Below are 15,377 nucleotides of genomic sequence, written 5' to 3' on the forward strand. Positions count from 1 at the left end.
TTTCTTGCCTTTTCTTGGATTCTATTAAATATGGACCTCTGAGGGTTATCTAGACATGACAAACTTTTAACGAAAACAAAAAGCTCAAGATAGATCCCATCCACAAGATAGTACCCAAATTTGTATTCCATTCCTCTGAGTACAAATGACGAATCTGAGGCAATACTGTCATACACCTTGTTGAATATTGGCGAGTTATTGAGAATATTAATATCATTAAGCGAACCGACACTACCGAAAAGGCATGCTAGATCCATAAATCCTGTGAGGCTACAACTTCAAGTATGACAGTAGGATAATGATAATTGCCCTTTGTGTATTGTCCATGATATACGTTAGGACACATACTCCATTTCCAATGCATGCAATATAAACTTCCTAACATCCCAGGCAAACCATGTACATTTCCATGATGAACATACAACTTTTGTATGTCACTAGCAGTAGGATGACACAAATATCATGGACCATACAAAGACATAACATCTATGCAAAATTCGTGAAGACTTTCTCAGGCGGTACATGCGGACATCCTAAAACTCTCGTCTAGTGCATTAGGGGGGGGGGGGGTGTGACATATGCTAACATACGAAATACAACAATATATGTGTGAATTTGATCAAAGCCTAACATACCTCTTGCGTCCAGGCGTTGCCTCTTATACTCAGACACTGAAGTCACACCTTCTACAATACGCATAAACAAATCTTTATGCATCCTGAACCATTGCCGGAAATAATATCCTTTAAACAGATCATTCTCGTCAAAATAATCGTGCATGAGACGTTGGTGGGCCGCTTCACGTTGTCTTTTGATATGTCTTATTCATTTACGTTGCGTATTGCTTGATTCAATGTTTTTAAGATGTTGTTCTAGACTATTACATATAGAGAAGACCGACTGTACTACGCTATCAAAAACGTCGTCAGATGAAGATAATGAAGACGAAGACGACATTCTTTTTAAAGGAATGATACTTTGTGTGTTTGAAGATTTAAGAATGTAGTGATATATAGTGGTTGCAGTACAAGATATATATATATATATATATATATATATATTATTACTCCTCCACCAACTTCTACCTACATCAATTTATATATATATATATATATATATATATATATATATATATATATATATATATATATATATATTAGCATTGATTTTTACATATTTAAATATTCCATTCTATTATCAAATCTTGTTTTTATAAATAAAAGAAACAAAACATTTAAAATTAAATAAAAAGGGTTACATTAATTTCTAATATAAAATACGATTAAAAATTTAAAACATGACTAACTTCCTAAATACTACACTAAAACACAACTTAATACTGGATCTAATACATAAAAATACTACGGCTAATCCCAATTGTATTCTTTAGCAAGATCCTCACTTCGAGTAAAGTGTCTCGGGGTTGCAGGTCTTCTTATTCAAGCGGTGGCAAAAGTTATTCCAAACTTTTTGTTTGAGGGTTGTTGAGTCTTGGTCATTCTCGTGGATCGGGTCCTCAGACACATCTAGCCATGATTGAGTTAGTGCCCTCTCTTCATCATCCGTCCACCTTGTACATGGATCCCTCCCTTTTCCTTTTTTTGTGTGCTTGTGGTTGGACTTCCAACTCTTTAAATGATTCTTGAACGGGATCTTCAACGGGGCATTCATTGAAAGAATTGGTTGACTCGTTGAGTAGGTGGCGTGGTTGAGATTGAAAGTTAGTTTGTGGTTGGGGTTGAGAAAAAGAACTGAGTTTCTTGAATCGTTTCAAATGGATCAAGATCCAAATTTGGACGTGGTGTTGGTTGAGATTGGTTGTGGTAAAATCCCATTGGTTGAGAAGAATACGGATTAAATGGAAACATTTGTGGACCCATTGTAGGATAGTAGAAGCTAGCGGGAGAGTGAATTGGTTGATCAAATGATGGTCGATAACATGGTGGTGATTAAGTGTTTTGGAGGTGGAAGGTGTAGTGATGGAAGGTTTGATGATTTCTTTTTGTTGATTTTTGGGATTTTATTTGTTTGAGATGAAGACATTTTTCCTTGGTAAATTGAGAGAGTTTGTGATAGATGTGATATTTTGTGTGTGTAAATTGTTGAGAGTGTGGTTTGACTTATATTAGTTGAATATATATATTTTTCTAATTAAAAACGTTTTTTCTTTTAAATATAAGTTGGTAAAGTAGTTGTGATATTAAATTCCTTTTCTCATTTCTCGTTCAAAATTTAAGTTAGAAAACATTCAATACATTGACATAGCTCTTCTTAATACAATGCATCAATACAATGCAGTTAATTTATGTTCATTTAATTTATATGTCATTTAAGTTGGTAAAGTAGTTGTAATAAAACATTTAATTTATTCTCAATACATATGAAACATTCAATTTAGTCAAAGGAGTCAAAAAGCAATTCGGAATACCCATCCGTGTGAATACCTGCAACAAATGAGAATGGTTCCTACTTCTTGCTTTGTCCATGGCAAATTTCCGGTGGCGAGCCCCCTGAGAGCTAGGGGTGGTGTTCTACATATTTGGCGAGCATGGCGAGTGGCTTAGCAAGTGACACTCCGCTTAGTCTAATGGTACACTCCAACTCCCAAAAAAATAAACAAAAATGACATTTTCAACCATTTATTTTAAATGACGTTAACAAAAGTGAAGATGCAAATAAATAAGGTTTTTTTTAATGTCATAGTTGATGGGTTTTAAGCAAAAGAACATTCCTATGGTGTTCATGCAAACCCTAATGCTTGGATCTATGTTTTTCTAATTGTACATGCATAATTGTCCAAGACTTGCATAAACCCTAATCTAGCAAATCATAAAAATCGAAATCATATATAATAAACTAGTTAGAGAGTTACCTCGATTGTTTCTTGAAGAACTCGAGCCTTTGAGAAACTTAGCACCTCAAATGTTGTGCCTCTAATAGATCACAAACATTAAAGCAATTGGAGAAGGCAAGAGAGAGGAGTAGGCAAAAATTGGCTCCTAGAACTCTTAGGGTTATGGTGTAACCGATTTTGGTAGCCAAGGGTTCCGTTATATAGGCGAGGAGTTAGGGTTTCAGTCAAACATTTATCCGGTTGCTTAGGCTCTAAGCAGCCCATAAGAATGTTTTGGAATCCCTACCTTGGACGAATTCTTAAGGCGTTATCCCCAAGAATTTGTCCACCCTATCTCTAGGGTTTCCTTACTCTACTTTGCAACTATCGAATAATTGAAATATCAGTCCCCTAGGTTTTAATTAATATCTTTTGATCAAAAAATTAATTCATAATTAATTCATGACCAATATTAATTAAACAAATATGATTTCTCCTTTAATATATTATTCATATAATATATTAATAAACCATAATATCCTCTTTTTCTATTATTCATCCAGTCAAGTTGCTTTGGTGAAGGCAACCCAAAAGGACCATGCTACAGTTGGGTCAAGTACATATCAAATATAGTTATGGGCTTAGAAACCTAATCCAACAATAGTTGTGTTTACCGTTTTTTCACAAAGCAAAGGAGCAGCAGTACAGATTACCTAAAATTGTAAAAGGAGTTATAGAAAATAAAATAACTTAAATTGTGGGTTGTTACAGATAGAAAGAAAAACGGAAGTTTGTAGCAAAGAAATATAAGAAAATGATCCACAAAAGAAAAAAAGGAATGAAAGAGATGGAAGAGATGATTATGGTGAGCACAAGAGGTTTTTGGAGGCGAATATTACCAGAAATCTAGGTTATCGAAAGTCTGTAGCCAATGATTAAAACCTAATATCATCATAAAAAAAGTTTAAATATAAAAATATAAAAAACCATAAATTTTAAACTGAAACGAAAAAAAATCAAGAGTTAGATCCACGAATAAGCATTATTAACATTTTAGGTTTTTCTAATGAGAAAGATGATAAGAAAGCCAAAATTTCTAGGTTATTTTGAAAGAAAATCTTAACTACTCTAGCATAAGAAACCAGACAAATATACGATTCGTTCTAGTGTACTGAAACTCGGATACAAATAAAGACTAACCTTCGACTTAATTAAGAAGTTTTTTGGTTTTTTTGCTAGCATCGATCACAAGCGTGTATATTGACTTTGAGAATGTATATCTGCATCAAAATGGAAGAGGGGATTGTTAAACCGGTGAGTAATTAACAGAAAACGTAGGCGCAGTGCGGGATGTTTGAAATTAGTACATGTAACTTCATGAAAAATATAGAGGTGAAGGTAGCTGACGATTGAAGATAATGAGGAGATGAGTGTTGCTGGTGACGAAGGATAGGTGTGACCCAAAGCAAACAAATGAGTCAATCTAATTTCCACAATCAATTGGTCATCATATAAGGAGGTGATGGGGGCAAGATACCAGGGAAGGCAGTTAACAATATGAGACTGGGTATTAATAATGAAGTGATAAGATCTCATCTAAAATATAATATTATTTTATTTATAATTGATTGTACTTTAACCTTAGAGACTTGAACGTCTTAAAAAATATATTATTATATTGAATCTATTTTTAGAAATAGTGAAATTTCTTTTATAATATAGTATAGATATATATCAAGTGGAGAAAGAGAGAGGAAATTAACTTCAAAGGTTTTTAGGTTTGATTTATTAAGGGTTTGAAATCATATCCATCTGAGGTGAGGATTTGGCTTTGCAATCAAGGGGTTGAAAGATATTTTTTTTGTGGATTTTTGTAAGGAAGAAGACAGTGAATGAGGGAGGGGGGGTGTACTTTTTGGGGTTTTATACTTCTGCTCTTTTATGAGGAAGAATGCAGTTGATGGTATATGTTTTTCACGGGTGTTTTACCCAAAGGTGAAACGTGAGGGGATAGTAAGAGTAGAACACATTATGGTGGGTCTTTTACATTTTCGTTAGAGGTGAGAAATGGAGAGATAGAGGGATTAGCAAAGATGGTGCGGGGTTATATAGAAGAGGATGAAAAAGTTAGAGGGTTCACCAATGTAGATTATTGTATCAACGAAGAGACATGTGGGGGAGGAAGGGATATTGGACGGGGAATGGAGTGGGTTGTGGTACGTATTTGTTTATATAATATATTAAAAGAATTTTAAAATATCCTTAAGGAAAAAATATTCATTTTAACTTGACCAGGACTAAAACTAAAATAAAACCAAATCGCAAGGACCATTAGAGTGAAATATTTTTATTGGGAAAAAATTTGTAGATTTGACTAAGACAAAACTACAAAATTGGTCCCGGTGGTTTGCCAAAACTGTGGATATGGTCCAAAAAGTATCTGACTTGCATGGAAAGTCCAAAATCAAGAATTTTCTGTGGTTTTGGTCCATGAAACATTTTAATTGACTATTTTTCCCTTTTAATTTCTTTTTTTTATTTTTTTTATATTTTTTAATTTGTATATAATGATGAAAAAGAAAAGAATTATCCTGGCCCATCCCATCACTCCATCTGTACTTACTTACCTACCTACTCTCTCTTTCCCTCTCTCTCTCTCTCTATGCCTTCTTCTTCTTCCTCAACACATGAAAATCAAACTCTCACACAAGACACATACGATTAACATAAACACACGCAAATTGATTTATGGTTTTTTTAGGACTAAAGATTAACATAAACACATATAAATTTACGGCTAATGGAACTGACAAAAGAAGAAGCAATGTAGTTTAGATTTGAAATCAGATGTAATGTACTTGGGTTGTGTGGATTCCGATCTGGTATTCTAGCTTTCCACAGGGAAGAAGAAGCAATAAAGTTGGGTTCTGTTTTTAGGTGACGAAAACCGCAAACCACAAATAGATCTAGATTTTTGGTGATGCTACAACCAAAAGTCGTCGATGGTGGTGTCTCCGGATGGATCCCCGAGGGAGAAGAGGAAGACACTCTTACTCCGCCGATGACTTCAGATCGTCGTCTATGGTGGATCTTCTAAGTTCGTTGTCGTTCCAGGTGGTGTTCATTGAAGCTCGTCGTTGTTTCCGACAATGTTCTTTGGGTAGAGTTTTGTATGTGGTTTTCGTTTAAGATCTTCCATTCTCCATATTTTGTTTCAGATATGGAAAGAACAAACCCACCTTCAAGCATAGTAATCTTTTTGTTCATGTGTAAAATCGGAGGTGGGAATTATAAAGCTTGTATGTTGATGCAAATTTTAAAGATTATTGAAATCGATATCTTAGAATCTTTGTTTCAAACCTAGAACTTTGAGTGTATGAGTGTGTTTTGTTATCGGGTTAGTGAACAATGCTCATGAGAGAGAGAGAGAGAGAGAGAGAGAGAACTTATGGGTGGGGTGGACCCGACATATTTTTTATTTATTTTTCTTTTGTTTTTTTAATTAATAAGGTATTAAAACAAATATAAAATATAAAAAATAAATGAGAAGGAAAAAATAGTCCTTTCAACATTTTTTAGACCAAAACCATAGAAAAATATTGATTTGCAAGTTCAATTTTTTTGGATCTTATCCATAGTTTTTTGCAAACCACAAGGACCAATTTTGCAGTTTTATCTTTGACTAAACCAAAATCAATATTTATGTTAGATAAAATTGCAATAATGGTCCATGTGTTATGTTACAACTCGCAAGTTTGGTCCAAAAAGGTTTGGACTCGCACCAATGGTCCAAAAGTTTGATTTTGTTGCGTGTCTGGTCAAAAATGTTTTAAAATTTTTTTTTTATAATGGGATTTACCCCATATTATTTTATTATCTTATTTTTCTCTTATTATAACAGTTAAAAATAATACAAAAATAAAATACATCTCTCTCCCTCTATCTCTACGAATTGTTGAGTTCTTCTTCAAAACTTGAGAACATAATCATACATTCAGGAACACTTAGGAACACATACAAGCACATTTTAACATACCTGTTGTCACAAAAACAACATCAGCCGCCACCGACACTGATGTATGCCACCACCATTACCGTCACCTACCACCGTCTACCCACCTAAATTTGATGGTGATATTCTCAAAACACATAAAAACACACATTTTGTGTTGTTCTCCATGAGATCAGAGTTCCCATATCTAGGATGTTAATATATTTGAAGATCTTGGATGTTCATGTGTAGGGAAAACCCATCAAACCTGGAAAATCTGAAAACACAGATATGAGATGTTGATGGCATCTAGGGTTTATTGGTGAATATTCTAATTTGATGGTGGCACTATGGTTTAGACGAGTGGCACAACTAGGGTTTCTAGCAGTGGTGATGAAGAGCTTTTTGGTTGGTGGTGATGCATCGTGTATGCTAGGGTTTGCTTTAACAAGCAACGACACTAGGGATTGCTTTAACATGTAGCTCCGACTCTATCGTGTGCGACTCGAAGGTGAATCCTTGGAGGAGTTAGTCGTCTGAGGAGGAGATCGGAGACGTAAGATCACGACTGAAGACTGCCGTGGAAGAGACGAGGTAGACAAGCGGATTTCAATTCAAGGTTTTGTTGTAACATCCCAATTTTCAACCCAATATTTTCATTTTTATTTATTAAAATATATCATAGTATAATTACATTATGCAGAAACATGTTGTGAATGCGTGTGTGTACAGTTGGACTGTTCCCTTCTCACGAATCAATGAAGTACATGAAAAACATTTATATTCAACTGGGTAAGCATGAGGCTTAGTGAGTTCCCCAAATACCATATACCACAATACATATATCGGGCCCCACCTAATAAGCATATAAATGAGCCCCACTCAATAAGCATATAAACGGGTCCCACCCAAACAACATAATGGGCCCCGCCTAATAAACCTAACGGGCCCCACCTAATGGTGAGCCTCGCCCGACATACATAATCATACTACATATATAGAGACTACACTTTTAGGCTCTACTAATACAGACACATAGAGACTATACTTTCTATTCTACTACTAACTTTGAGTATACTAACATTGAGCACCGAGGAACTATACTATCGGCTATACTCTACTAGCTCTTACAACCTAACACACATGGATATGTATTGTAATAGACAGTATAGCGAGATAACTCACGTGGGCAGTTTCTCCAAAGATTAACAACTTTCTAGCGATCCTACTGGCGGGCAACGTGCATAACGAGTATTAACCTATAATATTAATACTTATTAATCATTATGATGATCTGGTATTGAAAAATAGATCTTTCACTAATCCCAATGAACACCAAGAGTTCTATCAAATAAGGATCAGCCAGGTAGGACAATTAAGAGGCAAGACGATTTCAACATATAACCTTTCTGAAATCCAAACAACCAAGCCAATGTGACTGTTCTAAACACCTCTCCCGTAAGTAGATCAATCAATATTATGGCTGTAATTTCTAATAGATCTTATTTATACATTTATAATAACACCTATGAATATAAATATAAGTTACAGTTAAAATCCTAGTAAGCGTAGCTTAACTTACATGGAGTTCTAGCTAAACTGGGATTTATGCTAGCAGAACTTTGATCCCGAGCACTTCTTTTACCTAAGCCTAGATGCCAAGAGCACCGCTAACTAAAATATTCTTCAAGTCCCAAAGAAAAACCTCCAAAAACCGGGTTAGAAGTTGAGAGAGAATTGAGAGATGGTGTGAAGGCAAAATGGGGTCTTAAGGGTATTTATAGCTGAAATTTGAGGAGACGTACCGTGCACAAACCAGGAACATACCACACCCTGGCTCTGGTCTCCTTCCCTCCTTGCGATACGTGTCCCTTTTCTAATGGTTCAATGTGGCTAATATGTGTGCGATGTGCCGACTGGAAACTTCAAAAACTGGTATCTTCTTCATACAAAATCCATTTTTGACTTTCTTTATATCCATGAGTAGCTATCGATTGGATCTACAACTTTCATTTAGACTCCTTCGGCTAATTCTCACTTTATTTTTAAATTTATATTTTTAACAGACTTAGACTGTTCAAGTCTGTATAAAAATCATAACTCTCGTATATAGCTGCACTGAAACTTCAAAAAATCATAACTTCCTCATACAAAGTCAGATTTGGTTGTTCTCTATATGTATGCTCTCGGTTTTACGAATACTAAACCTTTCATTTAGATTTATTAAACTAATAAGAAAGGTATCTAAAATTCAGTCTTTACAATACTCAGATCTGTGTTGGTTTAATCACGAAAATTCGATGATGCATAACTTCTTCATATGAAGCCGGATTTAAGAGTTATATATATATATATATATATATATATATATATATATATATATATATATATATATATATATATATATATGGAAATTGTATCGACATTTCCTACATGTTTAGGATGATTACTTGGGATAAAGAATGTTATATATGTACTTCTAATTTTATAAACAACAATTTATATTGAATCCTATTGAAAGGTAAAAATGGGGTGTTACAAATCTCCTCCACTTATAAAGATTTCATCCTTGAAATCCCGCTCCTAGCGCACTTAGACATTATCTTATTCGAGTTACCAAGATCAAATCGTGATCTAGCCAACGTTGCCGCTTCGAAAGTTCTTGTAGAACTTCGTTTTCTATGTTAGACGTACTCTCGAACTCCTCACAAAGTCTTCCAAAATCGGGAACTCATCGGTTTGGACTTCAAGAATTTACATAATACAATTGGCGATCACCTATAGACGTAAAATATCGACACACTCGACTTGTTATGAAGTGCTTAACTATGGAAATTTGTCTAGGATATCCTAGTGGAATCCACTTTTTTCGGAATATGTTTCAAAAAGAATTTTGCCATATCCCTTAAAGCACACACAAATATAGATTTGCAAATGGTTTCTCTACCTATTTACGATGTCCCAACATCTTGAAACTTATCAGTGTATGACTATTTCTCTAGTAATTTGTTTATATACTTGCTCATGACACGTCGTAATATTAGCCAACTACTGGGATCTTGATGCCTAGTTTCTCTTTTCATCATCCTTCCTTGATCATAATAAATCTTTGCTTCCTCTAAGCCAACGAGGTATCTTCATAACTGAATCTTGATGCTATCTATTGGCGACTACACAACCTACTGAATTCCTTGTCTAGCAGCTCCTATGCTGCCAAGAGAAATCCCATATTCTTAAGGGTACGAACCTATCAGGTTCTCTTGGTTTTCTGAGCCGTACCTAGGAATTCAATAAATTCCTAAATCCTATCTAATGATTGGGAGGAAAGACCAACCTTTCCTTGGGAAGAAAGAAGTTCATAGTATATTGGTAATCTTAACATAAGACTTTATTATTCTTTTACCCCGAATAAGCAAACCTAAACAAACGTCTTCTGTCTACTTGTGTTCCACCCTACTGATCCTTAATGTAGAGACCGAAAGTCAAAGTTCTCTTTGCGCTTTCGCCTTATGGGTTGGTTCTCCCCCACTTAGGTTCAACCCATTATTTGTTGCTACTCGTCATTGATCAAAGCCCAAGCTAGATTTGTGTAGGCAATATGTAGCTTCTTTTGACTTTAAAGAACTTAGGTTTGTCATATCCAATGATCTTCGGTATTCCTATTGTAGTACTACTACTTGTATTCACCATAGTGACCCCTTTGTATAGTGTTGCTATGTGGCAACCTGGATGATTGTGGTCGTCTCTATTAGAGCCTCTTCTAATGAGCAATCCAAGTAACACGTTGCAAGATATGTGACAAATATAGGTTAGAAAGCCATACCAAGGGTGGACCCTCAATATTGCTCCCCGATGCCTAAGTTAGGTGTCATATTCGGAGCATTGAATGTGTAGGAATTGCTAACGGTTGCGTAGGTCTTACCTCTCGAGTTGGGCGAAGGCCTGTTTTTATAGCCGGGGCTTAGACCGGTTCTTAGCTTATTCTTCTAGGTTTTGTGTTAACCCTTAGGTTACGATGGTGAACCTTCTTTTTATTAAAATAGTCTTGCTTTTCCCGTGTTTCTTGGAGATGCTTCATAGGATGTGTACGGTGATAGGGTGATTCTTGATCTAGTGCTCAGTATCATCTATGTACTTGTATCTTATTTTGGTAGGTCGGGTTCGTTGGCTAACTTGCTATTGTGCGGGTTGGCGCCCATACCCCATTAAGCCCCTAACCTAATTGTTATAAATTGCTACCAATTTATAATAATTGGGCTTAAATGAGTTTTTTTGTCTTTGTAGTCAGCCTAGTGGACGACTCTTGGTTTACTCTGAAGGGTTTTGAGCATTCTAACACTCCTGTGGTTTACATGCAACCCTAGAAACCTTGGATCTATGTTTTACTAAGATACATGCAAATTTGATTTTTGCAAGGTTCTTAACCTAACTAGCATGGCATGGGGAATTTGAAACATAAAAGCTAGTAGAAGAACATACCTTTCTTGTTGCTTGGATTCCTTAAGAACTTTATGAGCCTAGCATCCCAAATGTGATGCCTCAAATGTTTCACACAATACCACAACTCTTGGAATAACTTTGAGAGAAGTACACTATCACTCAAAATTGGCTAGCCCTCCTTGTTCTAGTCTTAGTGCCGATTTTGCTAGCCTATGGGGTCTTTATATAGTGTGTCACAAGTAGGGTTACACCATGTAAACCCTAATTGACATGACTTTTCATTTCTTCCATGATCCATGGGTTTTAACCTCCATGGATCATCCATGGAGCACCCTATGGGTTTTAGCCCAATCCAATAAAACCATGGATCATTAGCCCACTATATAAGAATAGATGATTTACATAATCAACCCCATATATTTAATTAGTCTCTTTTTGATTACAAAATTAATTCCAAATTAATTCTTGATCAATACTAATTAAATACTATGATTTCATATTAATATATTATAACTTATAATATATTAACAAATCATAAGTGTCCTTCTTCTCATTTTGTGTATCCAATTATCATGATGCCATGCAACCCAAATGGACCATCCAATCGGGTTAAGTACATACCATAAATAGTTATGGACTTAGACACCTTATCGAACAGTCTCCCACTTGGATAAGTCTAATAACTATAACTGCAAGTATGACTTCAAGAACCGATCAAAAATCGTAGCTCTTTCAAAGTCTCACGGAACTAAGATGACCTACCATTTAAGATAAATGATCATATAATCCTCTGCTCTCAAGATATCAGCCGGAAAAATACGTGGAACAATGTCGTACTTCTTGTCCATCAGTTTGTTTCCCAATTTCCGATTTGTTTGACATAGAACTTAATCAAACATATCAATTTAGTTCTGACCAGGCCCGATACATAAGTCAAAACAAAATCATCGAGGGGCCCCAATATCGCTTTTAATCCTCCAAGGACTAAAAGGAACATATAACTTCGACTCATATGCTTGTTCTACTACTTGTTGAATCATACACAAAGGCACGTTTTATAACATCGAGTTACCAATGCGTTTTCGTACAATCAATGTATAAATAACTCATAGTCAACAAATCATATCTCTAGGTTTGAAGACTTATATGATATTACCATCTCATGATCACTCGAGATAAATTCCATTAAGTGATACAAGTGAGCGTGGGTTGAATCCAATACTCGAATCATTATTCCAGGAGTACTCATGAACACTACATCCCCTTTGTCCCAGACAAACTGCAGACCCGTTCATGATAGTCTTGCCTCATTACCTACTTCCAAAGTATGATTGACTGTGTATGGTTTGAATAATATGATATATCATAACATAATTATTCTGGAAGTTAAAACATGCAAAAATTGAGTAAACAATTGACAAAAGATAGTAACACTTTACTTATAAATAAATAACAACTTTTATTTATCATCAAATGTCAATTACACTTTATAAATTTCAAAAGCTATCTAATTTCTAAAACTAATATTACCTTTAGCCCAATGCGTCTCACATGCTGAAGATGCTTAACCCTACCTAATCCCTTTGTGAGGGGATCTGCTGGGTTCTCATCTGAAGATACCCTCTTTGTCACGAGGAGTCCTTCTTCTACTCGATGTCTAATGAAAGGGTATTTTCTGTCGATGTGTCTGGATCTCCCGTGATCCCTTGGTTCCTTGGCTAGGGCAACTGCACTTTCATTATCACAAAAAATCTCCATAGGCTCCTTTGTAGCTGGTACTACTCCAAGGTCTCCAATGAAAGTTCTTCAGCCATATCGCCTCCTTTGCTGCCTCGCTTGCTGCTATGTACTCTGATTCACAAGTTGAATCAGCCACTGTCTCCTGCTTGGAACTTTTCCAAGTAATTGCTCCTCCATTTAAGGTAAAGTCCCAGCCTGACTGAGAGCAGAAATTATCCCTATCAGTCTGGAAGCTGGCATCACTATACCCTACTACTCTCAAGTCATCACTCCCACCGAGGGTAAGGACCCAGTCCTTAGTCCTCTACAGGTACTTGAGAATGGTCTTTACCGCAGTCCAGTGAGCCTTTCCTGGGTCCCCATGATATCTGCTGACCATGCTCAAAGCAAATGCCACATCAGGACGAATACAAGTCACAGCATACATGATCGAGCCTACAGCGGAAGCATACAACACTTGACTCATCTCAGCTATCTTAGCCTCGGTACTTGAGCTTTGAGTCTTATTCAATCTGGCGTTACTCTGGATCGGTAACTCTCTTTTCTTGGAATCCTGCATGCTGAACTGATTCAACACCTTATCCAAGTAGGTAATTTAACTAAGTCCAATTAGTCTCTTACTCTTGTTTATCAATCCTTATCCCTAGGATATAGGCAGCTTCTCCAAGGTCCTTCATAGCGAAACACTTCCCAAGCCAGGACCTTACATCCTGCAGAGTTGGGATGTCATTTCCTATGAGTAGTATTTCATACACATACAATACTAAAAAGCTAACTATACTCCCACTAGACTTGACATATACACAAGACTCATCTTCGCTCCTCGAAAAACTAAACTCTTTGACTCTCTCATTGTGACATCCCCATTTTCATGGCCAGAAAAGACCGATTTTGTTTATGCTTTATAAAAATCAGAGTATCTCTTTTAATAAAAATGTTGCGGAATTTGTTCCCAGAAAAATACGATAAATACGTTATCAAAACATTTTTGAAGAAACGTATTTTGTTCATTTTAAAACGTTTGGGATGTCATCGACAATACATAAACATAAGCATAAACAGAACTTACATTCATTTACACTAGTGATCTACATCTCTTTTAAATCTCTCAGTGTAATGTGACTTCATATCAACACATGTGATATAAATAAACTGAGTGGGTCAGGTTGGGAAACCTGGTGAGTACATAGGGTTTTCAACCCACAATAATATAATTATTATGTTTAATCATCAAACAACTAACCCAATTACCCATCCCTATTATCTTCTTTATTCTTAAGGATCTACCCTAAGAATCAACTATTTCTTGTTCATTCATTCCAAAGGAGTATCCTAAGGAATAGGTACGAATCCCATCGTTGTAAATGACACATCTGTCAAGCACAACTGCTAGTTCTGTCACTTAGGCGCGGTTGCCAAAATTGTGACATTCTCTATGGGGCGCATCTGGCGGAATAGTCCTTTTAGGCGCATCTGTCGGGGTTACGAGGTTCTCTATTAGGCGCTTCTGCCGGTAGAGCCCTTTAGGCACATCTGCCAGGGTTTTATTGACAATATCGTTTTCGAGAGTCCACTCGCAATACATATCAATGAGTTTTTAGAGTACACCGGTGAAGACATCTTTCACAACACCTACAGGTTGCGAGCCTGCTAGTGTTCCACTGGACTGTCTAGAATAGTCCGTGGTTGTCATCCATACTCTGCTGAATGACGGGGCCATCATTTGGGAAAAAAGCTTCTCACATTGTCCACCTCTCACCCTCACATCACAGTCTATTTCACCTCTCAACTCATCATCCAACTCATATTTCATCTATTACATCTACCCATGTCTTACCCCAACATTTTCGTAGATATAAAATACATATACAGCTTAAATCATTTAAAACATGTATAAAATCGTTCATCCAATATAGACAGCAAGTACTCAGGTAATATGCACACATAACACTCAATTTATATAAAATACTTCATATATATGTGTAAGATGAAAGTAACTATGCACTCACCTGGGAGGGTGGTAACTCGGCACTTGGACAACACTTCGTTACTCTTAAAACAATTTTCCTCGGACAAAACCTAGTATCATTACCACTAGAGTTTAGTCTAACGTTAACTGCGACTAATTAATAGTCTATCTATTATTATTATTATTATTATTATTATTATTATTATTATTATTATTATTATTATTATATAAGCGTTAAACAACACTCTATATAACTCATAATAATAGCCCAAATAATTATTTTAAGGTCCTAATAATGTTACTATATTAAAACATAAGCTATACTAAATATAGGTTAGGTACAACTCATTTACAACAGGTTTTCTCGGAAACCGGGCTTCGCTGGAGCAGCGTTTCCGAGCCGA

Source organism: Lactuca serriola, chromosome 8, assembly GCF_051521515.1.
Source record: "Lactuca serriola cultivar US96UC23 chromosome 8, Lser_US96UC23_V15, whole genome shotgun sequence".
NCBI classification, from domain to species: domain Eukaryota; kingdom Viridiplantae; phylum Streptophyta; class Magnoliopsida; order Asterales; family Asteraceae; genus Lactuca; species Lactuca serriola.